General features: G+C 37.7%; 1 protein-coding gene across 4 annotated transcripts in view; it reads right to left on the bottom strand.

Moving 5' to 3' along the window:
• The window catches only part of POT1 (protection of telomeres 1), a 79,740-nt gene extending 78,855 nt beyond the window's left edge, over nt 1–885 (bottom strand). Inside the window, exon 1 of one of the 4 annotated variants that reach the window (XM_025471531.3) lies at nt 755–885. The gene's annotated coding sequence lies outside the window, so the exon portion shown is untranslated. Of the gene's footprint in view, nt 1–447 lie in introns of all 4 variants that reach the window. The other 3 variants (XM_025471530.3, XM_025471532.3, XM_025471529.3) reach the window with 3 other exon arrangements.
• Between the last annotated feature and the right edge of the window lie 16,372 nt (nt 886–17,257).

Below are 17,257 nucleotides of genomic sequence, written 5' to 3'. Positions count from 1 at the left end.
CCAAAGTGTAGTCAATAATTTTAAGCTTTTTTGACTTCGTTTTGCTTTTTCCTTTCCTTTAAATTCATTAGCAATCCCCGTTGGGATGGAGTGGATTATTCTACAATTTTATTATAAGGATCAATACACGTATTTCCCCTAAGACATCGAAACTCAGGCCTTTTCTATTTAGTTTCTTTTTAAAGAAATCCCTCTAAAAGCCAGTTTTAGAATCTGTGAAAACTACACTAACAATGTCTTTTTTACCAAAACCGTGCTTTAAAGTGTACAAGTTACTGGGGAAGGGAAGGGGGACAGAAACGTATAGGTTTTCTTTTTTAATCTCTTTGGCAGTCGTAATACTGTGTACTCAAATTGGGCACCAGAAGCTTATTACCCCAAAATATACCCGGGGCCTCCTCCCTCCAGCCTCTATACAATCGAAAGGACTACTGAACTGATACTAACCTGTGCTTTGCAGGTTCAGTCTTCTCAAACCTTTTGGGCGGGACACGCACTAGTGTCGAAATTAAAATTTAACGTGCGCGCATCAACCTTCCGCAAGACAGCTGAGCTCCACGAGGGCGGGGACTTGGACCAACTCAAGTCAGCTGCTCCCAAAGCACCAAGCAGGCTCACGCTAAAGACAGGGTCTTTCTGCAATTACTACACATTTTGACGTTGGCTAAACCAGTCTCCTTATCATACCTGTTCACAACCCGAATCACTTTGCACCCCTGCAACGAACTCCAAACCGACTTAGAGATTCACTTACCCCCGCTCTAGAGAAAAACAAGGAAGTTTGGAAGGGCACGCCCGTGACGTCACACGCACGCTGGCGGCCCAGGCCCCGCGCATGCGTACACGGTCTCCAGGGCGAAATTTACCGCTCCCGGGCCCGCGGAGGGCGACCTGCATGCTGATTCCTAGGCCTAAGGTAACCTGGAAGGTCCACGCCGTACGGAGACGGTGCAGGCCAGGAGCGGGACCCGCCGTGGTACAGCCGCGGTCGGAACCTGCGCTGCTCCCCTTAGCCCCGCCTCCTGTCAGTCTCCCGCCGTCCCGGCTGTAGACGCGGGCCGGGAAGCTGGGACGGTCCGCTGGGAGATTCATAAATCCTGCAACCAGTAAAAAGCCTTTTTGAAAACCCCGGCGGAATCTGAGATTAGAGGCGCCTGTGGGCAGGGCCCTTCCGGTGACTCCGGGTTTTCTGCCTCAGAAGCAATCACCCCAACAAAGGTTTCACAAAGAAATAATTCCATCAATGAGTAATGCTATTTTTAGATAGGTTGGATTAACCTCGTTGGTCTACAGGGCTATGGCTTGGGGGTGTAATTAATAAGACGTATTAGTAAATGAATCTTTGGCTAATTTCTGTTTCTGATCATTTGATGAAGGTGAAACCACCTCAATGCACAGACAGGATGTAATAATTACATAAAGATTTCCAGGGCTAATTTGGACTAAATATCTGCTGTGGATACTTATTTGCAGGAGGAAATAGCTATGTTTGAAGTAACTACCTTTTTTTTTTTTTTTTTTTTTTTTTTAGCAGGAAACCTTCTGTGACCCGCCTTCTCTTTCCCCTCACCCCTCTGTATGCACAGGCCATGCACAAACCAGCGGGGACCGGAGGCGAGCTGAGCTGAGCTGAGCTGAGCTGTCCACTTCAAGGAAACAGTCCCAAGTAGGGCTTAGACCTCTTGTTCTTTACCCTGGCCTCGCCCGACTCAGAAATACTACGCCTTCTCCCTAAGTGAAGTCCACGTTGGCTCTGGATTCTGGCCACTTTCATTTCCCCACCTATCATTAGTTATGTATCTTCTCTCACCATATTTTCAGCTTCTCTTTATACTTTCCCGTTGGCATTTAAATGTTTCTTCCACAGCCTACGCTTAAGGGCAGGAAGAACTGTTCACTGCTAAATGCTTAGAGCCTGCGCAGTGGCAGGCATATTGCAGGAGCTAATAGGAGCTATGTATTTGTTGAATGAATAAATGCTCGGGAGAATATGTTCCTCTTTGCTCACCTTTGGCTTCCACCTCTCCATCTTGGCGCCATCCCCACACCATTATTACACTGGAACTGCCTTTACCAAGATCACTGAAGACTTCTTTGTTGCTAAGCCAAAAGGGCACTCTTCACTCTCTTTATTATTTCTTGTTCATTTTTCTAAAACGCATTTTCATTTTGTTGCCACGTGTTTAGTTTGCTTCTTTTCCTATATCAACAGAATCTTTTAAAGTTTTTCTCCTCCTCTAGTTAGGCTATAAATGTCCATATTCTATTCTGATGAAGATATTGTAACTGCTTTTTTGGTTGTGATTTTCTGTTTCTCTACAACCTAAATGCTTCATGTACATCCAAGTAACTTACAATCTTGTTTCTCGCTCACTATTTCCCACTTAGTGGCAGAGCTGGGTGGATGCCTATGACTCCAGAGCTGATACTGCTTTCTCTCACATTAGTGACTAGTTGTTCTATAAACAAAGAAAATTGAATGTGACTATCCGATACAACTTAAGTTCAATCAGAGAAAAAAGAGTGGATCAACTAGATAAGGCCCTGAAGTCATATATTAAAACAATTATTACTGTTTTTCTATGTGTTGTATTAAAACAGCATAAAGAGCTCCAAGACTGAAAAAATAAAATCCAAGACTAATAATGTATTATTACAAGATGCCATTTTTTAAAGTGCAGTGAAGAAATTTTTTATACAAAAACTACTGTTAACTTGAAAATAACCACAGTGAGAGGCAAATAAGTGTTTTATTTGGGGATCAAAGAATTGCAATTCACAGAGCACAGAACCAGGTAGAAACTCAAAAAGTGTCCAGTTTGTAGGGTGAAAGCAAAGGTTTTGATGAGGAAATGAAAGGGAGCCCATTACATGAGTTGAAAAGGGAAAAAATGTTTTCTGTAGGTGTTAACAAGTTATTCTAGGTTATACATTGACTACTAATTCTATCTTCAGGAAAGTTCAGGTCTTGTAATCAGGATATCTGTTCTCAAGCAGTTGCTTAGAACAATTGCTGTTTTGCCCAGTCCAAAGTTTATGGCCCAGTTCAAAGATAGATAAAGCAGTTTCTCTGCAGTGGCCACTCTGGCTCTATTTCAAAATGGCTACAGTCATGTCAGTTTTTCATACTACAATATGAAATCCTCGATTTTTAAAAAGTTAAAATGACAGTCTCAGTAAAAAGTGGGTATTTTTATTAATAAAAGCATATACATAAAGATATAGTGCTGTTTATAAGTAATTGTGCAGAGATAAAAGGAATTAAACTGCAAATGTCTGGGACTTCTGTAATGGAGACCAAACTCCTGTTCACCACACAGTAGGCCAATAAGTTGAGAGGCAAGATGTTGGGGTAAGGAAAGCAACTTTATTTGGAAGGCCAGCAAACAGAGGAGATGTTGGACTGTGATCCCAAACAACCATCTCCCCTGGCATGAAATTCAGACTTCTTTTGTGTTAGCAAAAGGAGAAAGTAGGGAAGGAATTTGGAGTCAAAAGGTAACGGACCTCTGTAGACATCCCAGGAAGGTTGTGTAACTTCTGTCTTTGGTCTCTTGATCTTTGCATACAGGAATCTCATGATGCCATTTCTTAAACATAGCATAGTCCTTTCTATTACGTTTACTTATCTCCTTGGATGAGGTAGATTTGGGGTAAAAAAGCAGTTTTTACAAATCTTAGCTGTAACATGCCCATATGCAGGGCTAAGCAGAAATTCTCAGCTTTAGGTCACAGCAGCAAAAGAAACAGAAGCACTATGGAGTCAGATATGCTAAGTTTCTCTCTGATACATTTCTCTCTTGTTAGCATTTTCACATTGCTCTTTACTATTTAGATTTTAACCGGAAACTTTGAATTGAATTTCCTGGTCACCCAGCACTTCAAATTTATTATCTTGGCAATAATTGCTGCATCATTAACCTCTTCCTATTGCGATTTACTGTCTTTCTCCAAGCTGTTGTCACCATGTTACATCCCTATAGTTTGACAATATCATCTTCTATTGTTTTCTGAGATTCCGTAGCAGATTTCCTATCTCTGCTACACTGGTTAGAGTTCATTTCCTTGTAATCTAAGAGCATTTTGGTCCAATCCTATTGAATGTCTAGATCAATTTATAAAATCCTATTTCAATGAAGCATCAAATTTTTATATTGTTATATATTTGAAACAAAATAATTCAAACACAAATTTATAGCAAATTTATGTTTAAATTATAAATTTAAATGATGAGGTTTGTAATCACTTAGTGCATATTAGGAAGGTAGCATAACAGGGAATTCAAGTGTGCAAAGCAAGGTCTGAACTAAGCAAGAAGGGCCAAGATTTTCACATGAAGAGAAAAGGGTCATTCATCTGTTTTGGATCATGCCATGTGGCATCTAGTGACTTATAGTACATAAAAGGGTTAAGATAGGCTGACTCAACAGGGATAGCCTTCTGTTGAGTTATACTAATGATATATGTTGACTTGGAAAAAACCTTGCATTTACAAAAATTAACATAAGTATTAATTCAGAAAAAGATTCTCTGAGAAGCAGGCTTATAGAATAAAACCAAGACTTGCAGGTGCCAATGTAGGGGAAGAATGATGCCTAAGAATATGGTTGGTTTTTCAGGTTTCTCTGTAGAGGTAGGAAAGAGAAAATGAAGAGAAGCTATCAAAAAGCTAGAAGGTGTGTATGCTTCTGTCTGATGCTTGTTCTGTCTTCCATTCACCGATTCCAAAAAAATAAATAAATAAATAAAAGAAAAGTCTTTACTAAAGTTCCTGAGCTCACAGTAAGGAAGCAAAGAACTTGGTTTATGTTCAGATTGATTCAAGTATAATTGAGGCAGAACACACAGAAGGGAGATGAAGAAAAATAAGAGAAAAAGACCTGCTGGAAATTAACAGACATGAGGATAAATAAGATCTTTCAACTTCTTAACGCTATAAAAGTAGGGGTCTTCTAGAGTTTAGAGTATCTCTTTTATACATACCCTTTATTGTATACCATGAGGATATGTCCTGGAAAATCCTGCAATAACACTCACATGTAGAACCTTATTTCTATGTAATCTTAGAATAAAAAATTGCATTGATGACTTGTTCATTTTGGAAAGTCAGTGGTCTTGAAGTTGGAAAGCACCATAGCAGGTAGATACTTATTAGCCTGATATTTTTCTCTTTTTTGAGTGACCCAAAATAGGCACACTTTTAAAACCTTTATAACGAAAGATTTTAAGTAATGGAAAATTGATAAGGACGTTGCCTATTTTTTAAATTCATCATGGTTATTTGAAATAATTGAGAACCATTTGCTTTAGATTCAAAATGCATTTTTAACACAAAAAGACATTTTGTAACTTTGTCAGATCCCCTATTAAATAGAATCTGCACTTATTCATTACACTCATACAGTTTTTTCAGGAATGGAAAAGTCAACATCACAGAGTTCTCTTGATAATACTGAGGGTATTTTATTCATTTTTCACCTGTGTACAACAGCGAGACTTTCTATGGCTAAATGACAGTGTATCCTTTCTTCCCACAACTTGCTCATCAAAGATTATGTGTTAGAATGATAGGGTTGTAGCTACTGTATTAATTAGAGGATAAAATATCATTTGTGTTGGCCCTGCTTTTATCTAGTTCTCAATAGTAAAAAAATAGTCCAAGACATCTTTCCTATGATTAGAGCAGAATAGAAATGATTACCATATAATCACATTTGAAAAACTTCAGCTTAATTAGGGTACATTCAACCCAGAGTGCAGTGTCAGGGTCTGGCACAGCCAAAGCAATAAAACAGATGGAGAAAAACAAATACTCTGCCATTCCTACTTATTTTCTTATTAAGATGGTATAAATGTGTCCAAGGTCTAGAGGCATGTTTGTTTAACAGTCTTGTAAGTATGTTAGAATTTTTTTAAAAAGATAAAAAGGAAATACATGGGTTTTTTTTGTTTTGTCATTTATATCTATTAAGAGTTTTTTATGTGCTTCAAGTAATCTGATAATTCTATTCCTATTAGACTTCCAAATGCTAAAATATTAACCTTGATCAGTCTCATCCCTCATTTTTCCTTATCTTATAAAAGCCTCTTTTTTTCCATTTATGCCTGATTTTCTTTATGTCAAATTGTCTATTCCTCCATCAGAAAAAAATCCTATCTTCTCTACTACAGTTATAGATTCAGGAAGGAGCATGTAACCCAAAGCAACCCAAGGAGAGATGAAGGGATATTTGCTGGGGACTACTGGGAGAGGGTTTTTTTTTTTTTTTTTTTTCTTTTTTTTTTCTGTTTCTCCATGGAGATAACGTAGCCTCCTGTCTTCCTGGACCAAGTGAGGACACCTGTAGACCAGTAACTCCTGGCATCCATTCCATGACCAAAAAAAAACCAAATTCAAGGTGAAGCCAGTCTATGGTGACTCTGCAGAATGTCAGATTTTTTTTTTTTTTAATACAGACTGGATGGTAGTGTTAAGCCCTTGAATATACAACTCTGAAACCTGACATATCTCTGAATTTCTAGTCATATGAGCTAGCACATTTCCTTATTTAAATTGTTTTGAATTTTCAGTTTTCTGTTACTAGCTGTCAAAAGCAGCCTTGTTTCAGGTGAAAGGAGGGAATTCATAGGTACAAGACATCTAACATCACCAGCAATCTTCACTTAGCAAAATCCAATACTAAATGAGAGAATGAGAAAATAGACTCTAAGAATTCTGATTTTAACTTCTTATCCACCCACCATCCTACAACACCTTGACATTCTATCAGTGAATCACTCCCTTCCCACTCTCAAAGCATATAGTTATATGTTTATGGTTTCCCAATTTATATCTTCAACTCTTGATATGTTTCCAAAATTTATATTCCCCATGAATTCTAGACTTGTGTTTTTTTTTTTAAGATTTTATTTATTTATTTGATAGAGTGAGAGAGATCCCAGAAGGAGAGGAACAAGAAGGAACAGGCTTCCCACTGAACAGAAAGCCCAACCCCAGGGAGGTCATTCCAGGACCTTGAGACCATGACCCCAGCCAAAGTCAGACACTTAACAGCCACCCAGTGCCTCTTTTTAAATGTGTGTGTGTGTGTGTGTGTGTGTGTGTGTGTGTGTGTGTGTTAACCGCAGAAAAAATAATCTGCCTTCCACCACCTTAACCTTTGTATTTAAATATCCTCCTCAAACTCTCTGCTAAACAGAGATTGCCTTGAGCACATATGTGACCTTCAGAGTAGGAGAGCAGCTGGCTTCAGGCCACCCCACAGATCTACTACCAGGGCTACCATTGGCTGAAGCCAACCAGAAGCCAAAGGATATGGGATAGCAAGAATGTCTGTACATGTCAGCCTTCTCAAGCAGAGAGCAGGTCAAAGAAAGATGGCAAGAAGGTCTAGAAGGGCAAAGAGGATATATGGCATGCCCTTCTGGGAATTTTTATTCTACTTTTTGAAGACTAATTAAAACTATCTATTTTCAGGATATGGATTAGGATGTAAAGCATTTACCATTTAGGGATTACTGAATAAAAAAGAACAAGTCAAAAAAAAAAAAAAGAACAAGTCCAGACAGTGAATGCTTCAAGGCAAAGCAAGCCTAATTCAAACTATTTGTTTTTTGAGGATAAATAAGCAATCTGGGAGAAAACAGGAACCAAGACACTTTTCAGGACATAACTGGGATTTGTGATAAATTGTTAATTTAATTCCAGTTTCATAGGATCCTTTGGTAAATAACAGTTACCTATTACAAAAATTTAGCACTATTGTAAATCCTGGAAAGCCTGTTTTAAAAAGTCATAAAATATTAATGTAAGGTTAAAATATTAAAATTATAAGACTCTTACCAAAAATTTTACATGAGATAATTTCTATAAGCCTATATAAACTTCACAATTTTCTAGCTTTCCCCAGAATAAAATAGTAAAATACACACTATAGCTATAGTAACAATTGTAGATTGGTGGTTTAAGCATTTTCCAATTATAATTGTGTAATATTCAGATTATATATTATATTCAAATAGCTCCAAGTTTTAATAGGACTTTCCAAGTTATCTTTGGCATATTCCCCATTTTTTAATGTAAGCAAATGGAGGGGAGCAAAATTTGCCACTCCAAAATGTGTCTCTTTGGCATGTGGTTATTTGGCTGCTTATTTTTAAGAAACAGAAAGCTCAGGAAAAAACTTCCTCCTCTCTAATTGCCTAAAAGAGTTCAGATAGAGGACCTGTTCCAAGAAATGAGATATTACCATAAATAACCACAGTATAATATGAACTAGGTGTGATAGAGAGGAATTTAGCAAAATCTGTTAAAATCCCTTTGTATGTCCCATTCTTTCAGAATGGCCCAGCAAACATTTGATTACCAAACAGTACTCTTTTTCATCTTCCTCTAATTGCTTTCCTTCCCTTTGAAGTCCTGAACCCCTACACCTTGTCCTTAGTTTAGAAAGACACTGGTCATCTGGGTGGCTCAATTAGTTAAGCATCTGCCTTTGGCCTAGGTCATGATCCTGGGGTCCTGGGATCAAGCCCCAATATCAGGCTCTTTGCTCAGTGGGGAGCCTGCTTCTCCCCTTGCCTGTAGTTCCTTCTACTTATGCTTACTCTCTCTCTCTCTCTCTCTGTCAAATAAATAAAATCTTTGAAAAAAGAAAAAAGAGACATATATACCTCACTTTGCCTTACTGTCTTTGGAATCGCTCATGTTTATGTGTATCATCATACATTCATAATTAAATTTTATTTTCTCCTGTTAATCTGTCTTTTGTCAATTTAATTCTTAGACCAGTCAAAAGAATCTTGAATGGTAGAGGAAAATTTTTCCTCTCCAACACAAACATAAAAACAACAGCCATTTAAGTTGGAGTGTAAATATCCACTTTTTTCGTGGAATCATCTGTACTATGTCTGCACCTTGATATTTGCATTCTGTGGCGATGACTACCACAGAGATGAAAAACATGGGTACTACCAAATATGTAAAATCCCCCAAGTAACCTAAATCAAAAGTTTAAAAAGGTCCCCTTTGAATTAGGACTATTAGATAATAAAATATCTAATGATATTCTTCAGATCTTTGTACCATGAATTATGTATAAGGTGTAATCAGGTCACTCTTCTATTATGGCCTTTATAAGCTGCCTCATCTTTTTTTAAAAATTTTTTTTATTTACTTATTTGAAAGAGAGAGAGAGAGAGAGAGAGAGAGCACGAGCAGGGGAAGCAGCAGAAGGAGGACAAGCAGGCTCTCCACTGAGCAGAGAGACTGAAATGGAGTTCAGTTCCAGGACCTTGAGATAATGATCTGAGCTGAAAGCTGATGCTTAACCCACTGAGCCATCCAGGTACCCCCCTCCCCATTTTTTTTTAAAGATGCTGCCTTATCTTTTAAATACATATGGGAAAAAAATTCTGCAAGTGATAAATTCCTTCACAAAATAATACCACTAAGACAAACCTCCAAATTTCTAAAAAAGATAAATCTATAAGATACTACATTATCTTCTTAGAAAGGTTTAATCTAGGCCACAGAAAAAAACAGGTTTCAAATCAGTAATTGCAGAAGTTCTGAGCAAGGACATTGGATGAAGGTGGCTAACAAAACATAACTCTCTCCAACCCAAATCACTTTTAAATGGCCATATATATTACAAAATAATAAATCTAAAGTAGTGATGGAAACATAGAATATCTTTTATCAATCAGTCATGTAATTTGAGGAATCCATTAAATGCAGAAAACAGAAAAAAGAGGCTCATGTAAACCACAGCCCCAAAGACTTAAGACAAGGATTGAGCAGCAGATGTGAAATGGTACCAAAGGATGCTTCAAGCCCAGAGCAACACATTCAAACAGTTGGAGAGGCCTCCAGAGAAGGGATTATTTGGGTGAATTCATGTGGAATAGTTGGACAGAGTCCTCTCCTTCCCTGGCCATCAGCTACATTTGCCCTTGGAGCAAAGTGGCAAGGGTGAATGCCTACATCATTGAAGCCAGACATAATCTAGAAATTTCTGGCATAGTCAACCAGCATTTTGCTCCCACAGTCTCCTAAGGCCAGCTCTTATGTTAGAATGTACATCCACAGTTAGGCAAAACAAATCAAACAAAAATATGAGGAGATAGCAAAAATATCACCAAAATTTTGAGGAAAATATGCTTTATTAATATGTCACTAAATCCAATTTTATAAGAAATTAATATTTTAGAGAACAAATAGACTTTAAAAGAAGTGTAGTTAACATCATCAAAGTGAGTCAAGATGTTACAAAAATTTCAGAAATAATAAAGGGACTTATAGATCTAGAATATTAGAAGTTATATTATAATTTATAATTGGTAATTTATATTACCAATATAAAATAATTGGTATAGCAATATTTGGTAAATATGAAATACTTAATGTGTAAATATTAGCACATTGCAAGGGCAATGAGCCAAATATAAAAATATAAAATCAAAATATGTCTCAAAAGAAAAAGAAAACACAATATTCCAAAATATATGGGATGCAGCAAAAGCAGATGTTAGAGTGAAATTTATGCTATAAATGCTTGTATTGAGAAAAAAGTTCAAATAACACTGCAAAAATTTGCACCAATAAAATTTAAAGGCTAAATGAAATGGATAATTAGGAGGGAATAAATTACCCAAATTCACTCTAGAGTGTTAGGAACTGAATTAATGAACAACTATAGATGAAATGAAGAGATAGTAAAAAATCCACTCTTAAAAAATACACAATGGAGACATTTCATTTTAAGCTGGAGGAGAAACAAAATCTCTGTCCATTTCTAACAAAGAAAATGACAAATGGAAGTAAGTAGAGATTTTATATTAGATGATATTAGTACAGATAATCCCAAACTTTAAAACACTTTGATAAAGTATACCATATGTATTGAACAGGGGACCATTTTGAGAGAGAAGTCTAGGAGATAGATCACTGACCATGTCAAATCATAAGCAAATCTATCAGCAGCAAGTTTCCAAAGTGGTTGGAGTCAACTAGTGGAAAATTAACTCCTGTGTTACACATAAGGCCCTAGTGTGTGGGCCGAAGCCTTTCTAATCCTTCTTTGTCCTCATGGAATGACAAGGGAGTAAGAGTTGAAGGAAAAAACCCTACATATATTCCATGTTTGAAACAAAGCAGTTTTCCATACTCTTCTTTTTTATTTTTATTTAAATTCATCATAGAAAACCCAAAAGCCTCCACCCCCAAGATTGCTAGAACTCATACAGCAATTTGGTAGCGTGGCAGGATACAAAATCAATGCCCAGAAGTCAGTGGCATTTCTATACATCCCTATCAAAATACCATGGACTTTCTTCAGAGAGTTAGAACAAATTATTTTAAGATTTGTGTGGAATCAGAAAAGACCCCGAAGAGCCAGGAGAATTTTAAAAAAGAAAACCATAGCTGGGGGCATCACAATGCCAGATTTCAGGTTGGACTACAAAGCTGTGGTCATCAAGACAGTGTGGTACTGGCACAAAAACAGACACATAGATCAATGGAACAGAATAGAGAACCCAGAAGTGGACCCTGAACTTTATGGTCAACTAATATTTGATAAAGGAGGAAAGACTATCCACTGGAAGAAAGACAATTTCTTCAATAAATGGTGCTGGGAAAATTGGACATCCACTTGCAGAAGAATGAAACTAGACCACTCTCTTTCACCATACACAAAGATAAACTCAAAATGGATGAAAGATCTAAATGTGAGACAAGATTCCATCAAAATCCTAGAGGAGAACACAGGCAACACCCTTTTTGAACTCAACCACAGTAACTTCTTGCAAGATACATCCACATCCACGAAGGCAAAAGAAACAAAAACAAATATGAACTATTGGGACTTCATCAAGATAAGAAGCTTTTGCACAGCAAAGGATACAGTCAACAAAACTAAAAGACAACCTACAGAATGGGAGAAGATATTTGCAAATGACGTATCAGATAAAGGGCTAGTTTCCAAGATCTATAAAGAATTTATTAAACTCAACAACAAAGAAACAAACAATCCAATCATGAAATGGGCAAAGACATGAACAGAAATCTCACAGAGGAAGACATAGACATGGCCAACATGCACATGAGGAAATGCTCTGCGTCACTTGCCATCAGTGAAATACAAATCATAACCACAATGAGAAACCACCTCACACCAGTGAGAATGGGGAAAATTAACAAGGCAGGAAACCACAAATGTTGGAGAGGATGTGGAGAAAGGGGAATCCTCTTTCACTGTTGGTGGGAATGTGAACTGGTGCAGCCACTCTGGAAAACTGTGTGGAGGTTCCTCAAAGAGGTAAAAATAGACCTGCCCTACCACCCAGCAATTGCACTGTTGGGGATTTACCCCAAAGATACAGATGCAATGAAACGCCGGGACACCTGCACCCCGATGTTTCTAGGAGCAATGCCCACAATAGCCAAACTGTGGAAGGAGCCTCGGTGTCCATCGAAAGATGAATGGATAAAGAAGCTGTGGTCTATGTATACAATGGAATATTACTCAGCCATTAGAAATGACAAATACCCACCATTTGCTTCGAGGTGGATGGAACTGGAGAGTATTATGCTGAGTGAAATAAGTCAATCGGGGAAGGACAAACATTACATGTTCTCATTCATTTGGGGAATATAAATAATAGTGAAAGGGAATATAAGGGAAGGGAGAAGAAATGTGTGGGAAATATCAGAAAGGGAGACAGAACATGAGAGATTCCTAACTCTGGGAAACGAACTAGGGGTGGTGAAAGGGGAAGCGGGTGTGGGGTGGGGGTGAATGGGTGACGGGCACTGAGGGGGGCACTTGACGGGATGAGAACTGGGTGTTATTCTGTATGTTGGCAAATTGAACACCAATAAAAAATAAATTTATTATTAAAAAAACAGAAAGAGAGAAATCCTAGACAGTCCAATGGGACCTGCAGTATATCATCAGGCAAGTCATGAGAGATGTGATATAAGCCCATTTTTTGTGCCCTAGATGTCACCTTCCATCATGTTGAGGCAAAAATGTAAAAGAAATCTCTTCAGGAAATATACTGATTTGAAATCATGAGAGTGATTTATAATGGTAATAATGTACACATGCTGAACAGGGAGATTACATATGCAATTCTCAACATGGATTTTAAAAAGGGTAGAATTCTGGGATTATAAATGCTTCTTTAATTTTAATAATCATTTTGGAAGTACTGATTTCTTTCCAGTAACCTTCAAGGATGGCAGATAAGACTCTCTATTTCCAGGTACATGATCTCATAGGAATCCTTTAGTTTCTTAATTTAATATCCTGATTTAGAGTCATGTTTACTTAATTTAATGTCTCTATGTCTCCATTTCTGATTCTTTGAGTTGGGATTATTTTTCATTCACTTAATATTTATTCAGTAGTTAATGGATTTCATACTCTGCTAGGCCATGGGGATACTATCCCATCTTTACCTCTCTCAATGTAATGGGATGTGCCAAACTAGAGTCCTGAGATACTGTGTTAAGTGCTGTGATAAGGAAGGACAAGCACATAGGAAAGGGTATGTAATTCAGACGTGGGAGGTCAGGGAAAGCTTCCTGAGAAATGTGATATCTAAGGTGAAACTTGAAGAATGGTTAGGATTTGAGACTTAACAGAGGAAGGGAATAAAGTACAGAGGAATGCTCCAGGAAGAGAAGCCAGCCATGCAAAAGCCTTTAGATGGGAGAGGGCATGGCAAATTCAGTAAACCCAAAATAACTCAGTCCACCTGAAATATGGAGTAAGGTGGAGTGAGAAAGTTAGTTAATTAGAGAGAGAAAGGTGTGAAGAAAGTAGTTTCTAGATCATGAAAAATGTAGAAGTGATACTTGGGAATTTGTAGTTTATTCTTTTAAAAATATATATTCATGAGAGACACAGAGAGAGAGGCAGAGACATAGGCAGAGGGGGAAAGCAGGCTTCCCCTCAGGGAGCCCAAGGCGGGACTCCCAGCACCCTGGTATCATGACCTGAGTCAAAGGCAGACGCTCAACCACTGAGCCACCCAGGTGCCCCTACAGTTTATTCTTGAAGCAACTACAATTCATTCAGTGGTTTAAAGAGGGGACTGACATGATCAGATGTGTATTGTAGAAAGATCACTCTGGCTACAGTTTCGAGAATGGGCTGGAGGGAAATTTGGAAGCACCAGGGCCAGGAAGAGCTATGTGGATACTGTTAGTTAATCTGTGTGAAAGGTAATGGTGACTTGAAATGCACAGGTGGTGAAGTGGGATGGAAAGAGGAGTGCAGATTCCCAAACTATTTAAGTGATAGACTTGTAGGACTTGTACTATTAAAAAAAAAAAAAAGTCATTGGAAGCTAAAGTGTTACAAAAGAAATGAATATCAAAAGGAGTTCATAGAAGTGGTTTCAAGAGAACAGAGGTCACTATGAAGTAAAACTTAATGTTTAAGGAAAGTAACAGATTGAGAGAGCTGGGAGAGTGAGACTGTGCTCAGAGTGGGGCTTTCAAGTCCAGATTTCAGAGATGGAGGAATGTCAGGTGATGATAAATCCCAGGATATGGCATTGGGAGCTTGTGACTGAAGTTAAGTGGAAGAGAAGGTCATGGGAGGCAGAGAGCCAAGGAAGCAGTAGGTGTAGCACTAGAAGAGATCTCCACATTTCTTTTCAATTTAAAAAAGAAAATTGAGGCTGAGATGAAAACCATGAGTCAGACACTAAAGGCTTCAGTGAATGAGAGGGAGTTACATGGAAGTCTGTAGATGACAGAAGTAAGGAGGCATAGAGGTTAGTATAGACTGAATGACATGGTAGTAAGGAAGCCTGTCTATGTAACTCAGAACAGGCAGAAAAAAATGTCCTTCAGTGACATTTTTTCTCTAGCTTGCCAAGTCTCCCAGATGGAAGCTGATGAGTGCAGTGTTGCTTTTACCACCTAGTTACATCTTTGACATCACTACCTCACTTAGCCTCTGCTGATTCACCATTATATGATCTTGTTGAATCCCAGTCCTCCTGGAATCCTACTCTATTGTTTTCCCCTATTCTAACATGTATAGATCATTGGAAATCTGTTCAAGCATGTGTGCCTCTGTGAGTGTGTGTGTGTGTGTGTGTGTGTTGGGGGGTCTGAGATGGGGGATAATGGTCATTCTGCCTGTATAGTTTTTGTGTTCCAATTTTGGCTTATAGAAATGATGATTCTTTGTGAAGGTAAGAAGATGAATTCATGATGAAGAGATCAGCTAGGTATTCAAATGTAGTCAAGAGTGTATAGACAATTGCATATTAGTACAATGTAGTCAGGATGGATGTAGATAAGCACTAAGGTTGAAAATATAGGTAGTTAGAGAATCACAAAGAACAGTCTTGAGAGGAGAGGTGTTTAGTCTCTACCTTGCTTTAAATAGACTGCTATGCTTGAGGAGGTTCTGGATTTTGGGACTTTACTGGAGCCAGAATGAAACCAAAGGTCTGCTGGAGTTAATCTTTCTGTTAACAGGGACATAGGAGAAACAAAAGTGTGATGGAGGGGCAAAATTATATTTATAGAAACAATTATCATGACGGCCTCTCATTCCAAAAATAAATGCTATAAAACAGGGAAGACAGGACCTTTTACATGTCTCTAAACAATGAGATCATGGAAAATAAAAATTGTGCCTTACTATCTTTACTTTGCCTTTAGAGGTCCTTGCAATGTTGTTATAAAATTTAGAGATGTCAGTTTATCATTTTCTGCTTGGGATTCATTGAACAATTCATCTGCCATATAATCCTTTTATTGGGTTTCTTTAATATTTGCTTTTTCAATTTCTTAAAGTTCTATTTTTTAAATTAAACCCAGAAGTGCTTCAAATGAAAATTATCCCATTCAGACTTTCTTCAGACAGCAAAAGTGATAACTTGGACTAGAGGCTCAGGTGAAAGCTTGCTAATGGTTATAAATCCTCAATGAAGACATGAAGTTCTTTGTTTTTGTCTTCTAAAGAGAGAATATAGTTCTCATTCTTCTTTACTTCAAGTGTTTAGTATACTGGGGTCTATACACTGTTTAGGCAGCATGCTTTACTTCCCATTTCCTTCTACTCAGGCCTATGGAGGGGTTGTCAGAAACCACTGATAATAAAGCTAACTTTGTCACTTATGTCCTCATGTTCTTGCTTTCACTTCAGATTTTGACTCTATTCCTCAATTTTGTGCCAGGTCAGGTAGGCATTGAAAGGTCCATTCAAGGTATAGAACTTGAAAGCCCTCTGAGTTCACCATGAAGCCGGAGGATGCCAAATTCTGAGAGAGACAAGATGTGAGGACTTCCTCAGAGTAAACAGTAAAAGTTCCCAGGAGTAAGGTCAGCCCAGAGTGATACTGGGGCTGCTAGAGCCATGAAGGATGAGACAGGAATCTAGTCTGATGAGCATGGAGGTACGATCAAGAGCTAAGACAATAGTGTAAGAAGGTTGGCTTGTGTGAAGGAAACATAATATGTGCCTCCCAGGAAGAGTGCAGTTTATATTATAACAAAAAAACTGCTTCCCATCAGCAATTTACTTGGAGATCCACTCGGGAACATATAAATTGAATGCATGTTATATGGTCAAATAAAGTATTGTTCTTTTATTGAAAATCAGGGGGAAATGCCAAGATAATTAATATGAAAGCAAATGATAAATCTTCCCTGTGAATTCAATGTTTATTCCTTTTTATTCCTTGGAAAGAAAATAGAACTATAAAAGCAAAAGAAACTAGAGTAGAGCACGAGGTGTTATTCTGTATGTTGGCAAATTGAACACCAATAAAAAATAAATTTATTATTAAAAAATAAATTCATCATTAGTTTCAGATGTAGTGCTCAATAGTTTATCAGTTGCATATAACTCCTAGTGCTCATCACATCATGTGCTCTCCTTAATGCCCATCACCCAGTCTTCTTTATGTTAGCCCAAAGTGCGAATCTGGTCTCTTCCCACATCAAATTCTGTTAATTACTGGGGCCAGAAAGAACTCCAGTTCACAGGTGTGCAGCATTGTAGAAGGAACATATAAAGCCAAAAGTCATAAAAAAAAAGAAAAGCTAAAAACAAAGATAACCAACAAAATATTTTAACACAGAGGAAATAAAAACTTTGATGAAATATTTTTCTGCGGAATCAAATAGCTTGATTAAAGAAAAAAGTTCTCTATGTGTGAAGATGTCAAGACATAAATACAGGAACTCAAGGGGGAAATAATAACAAAACTAAAGAAATGGGAA

The sequence above is a fragment of the Canis lupus genome, chromosome 14, assembly GCF_003254725.2.
Source record: "Canis lupus dingo isolate Sandy chromosome 14, ASM325472v2, whole genome shotgun sequence".
Lineage (NCBI taxonomy): Eukaryota > Metazoa > Chordata > Mammalia > Carnivora > Canidae > Canis > Canis lupus.
This window is presented reverse-complemented; position numbering and strand designations above follow the sequence as displayed.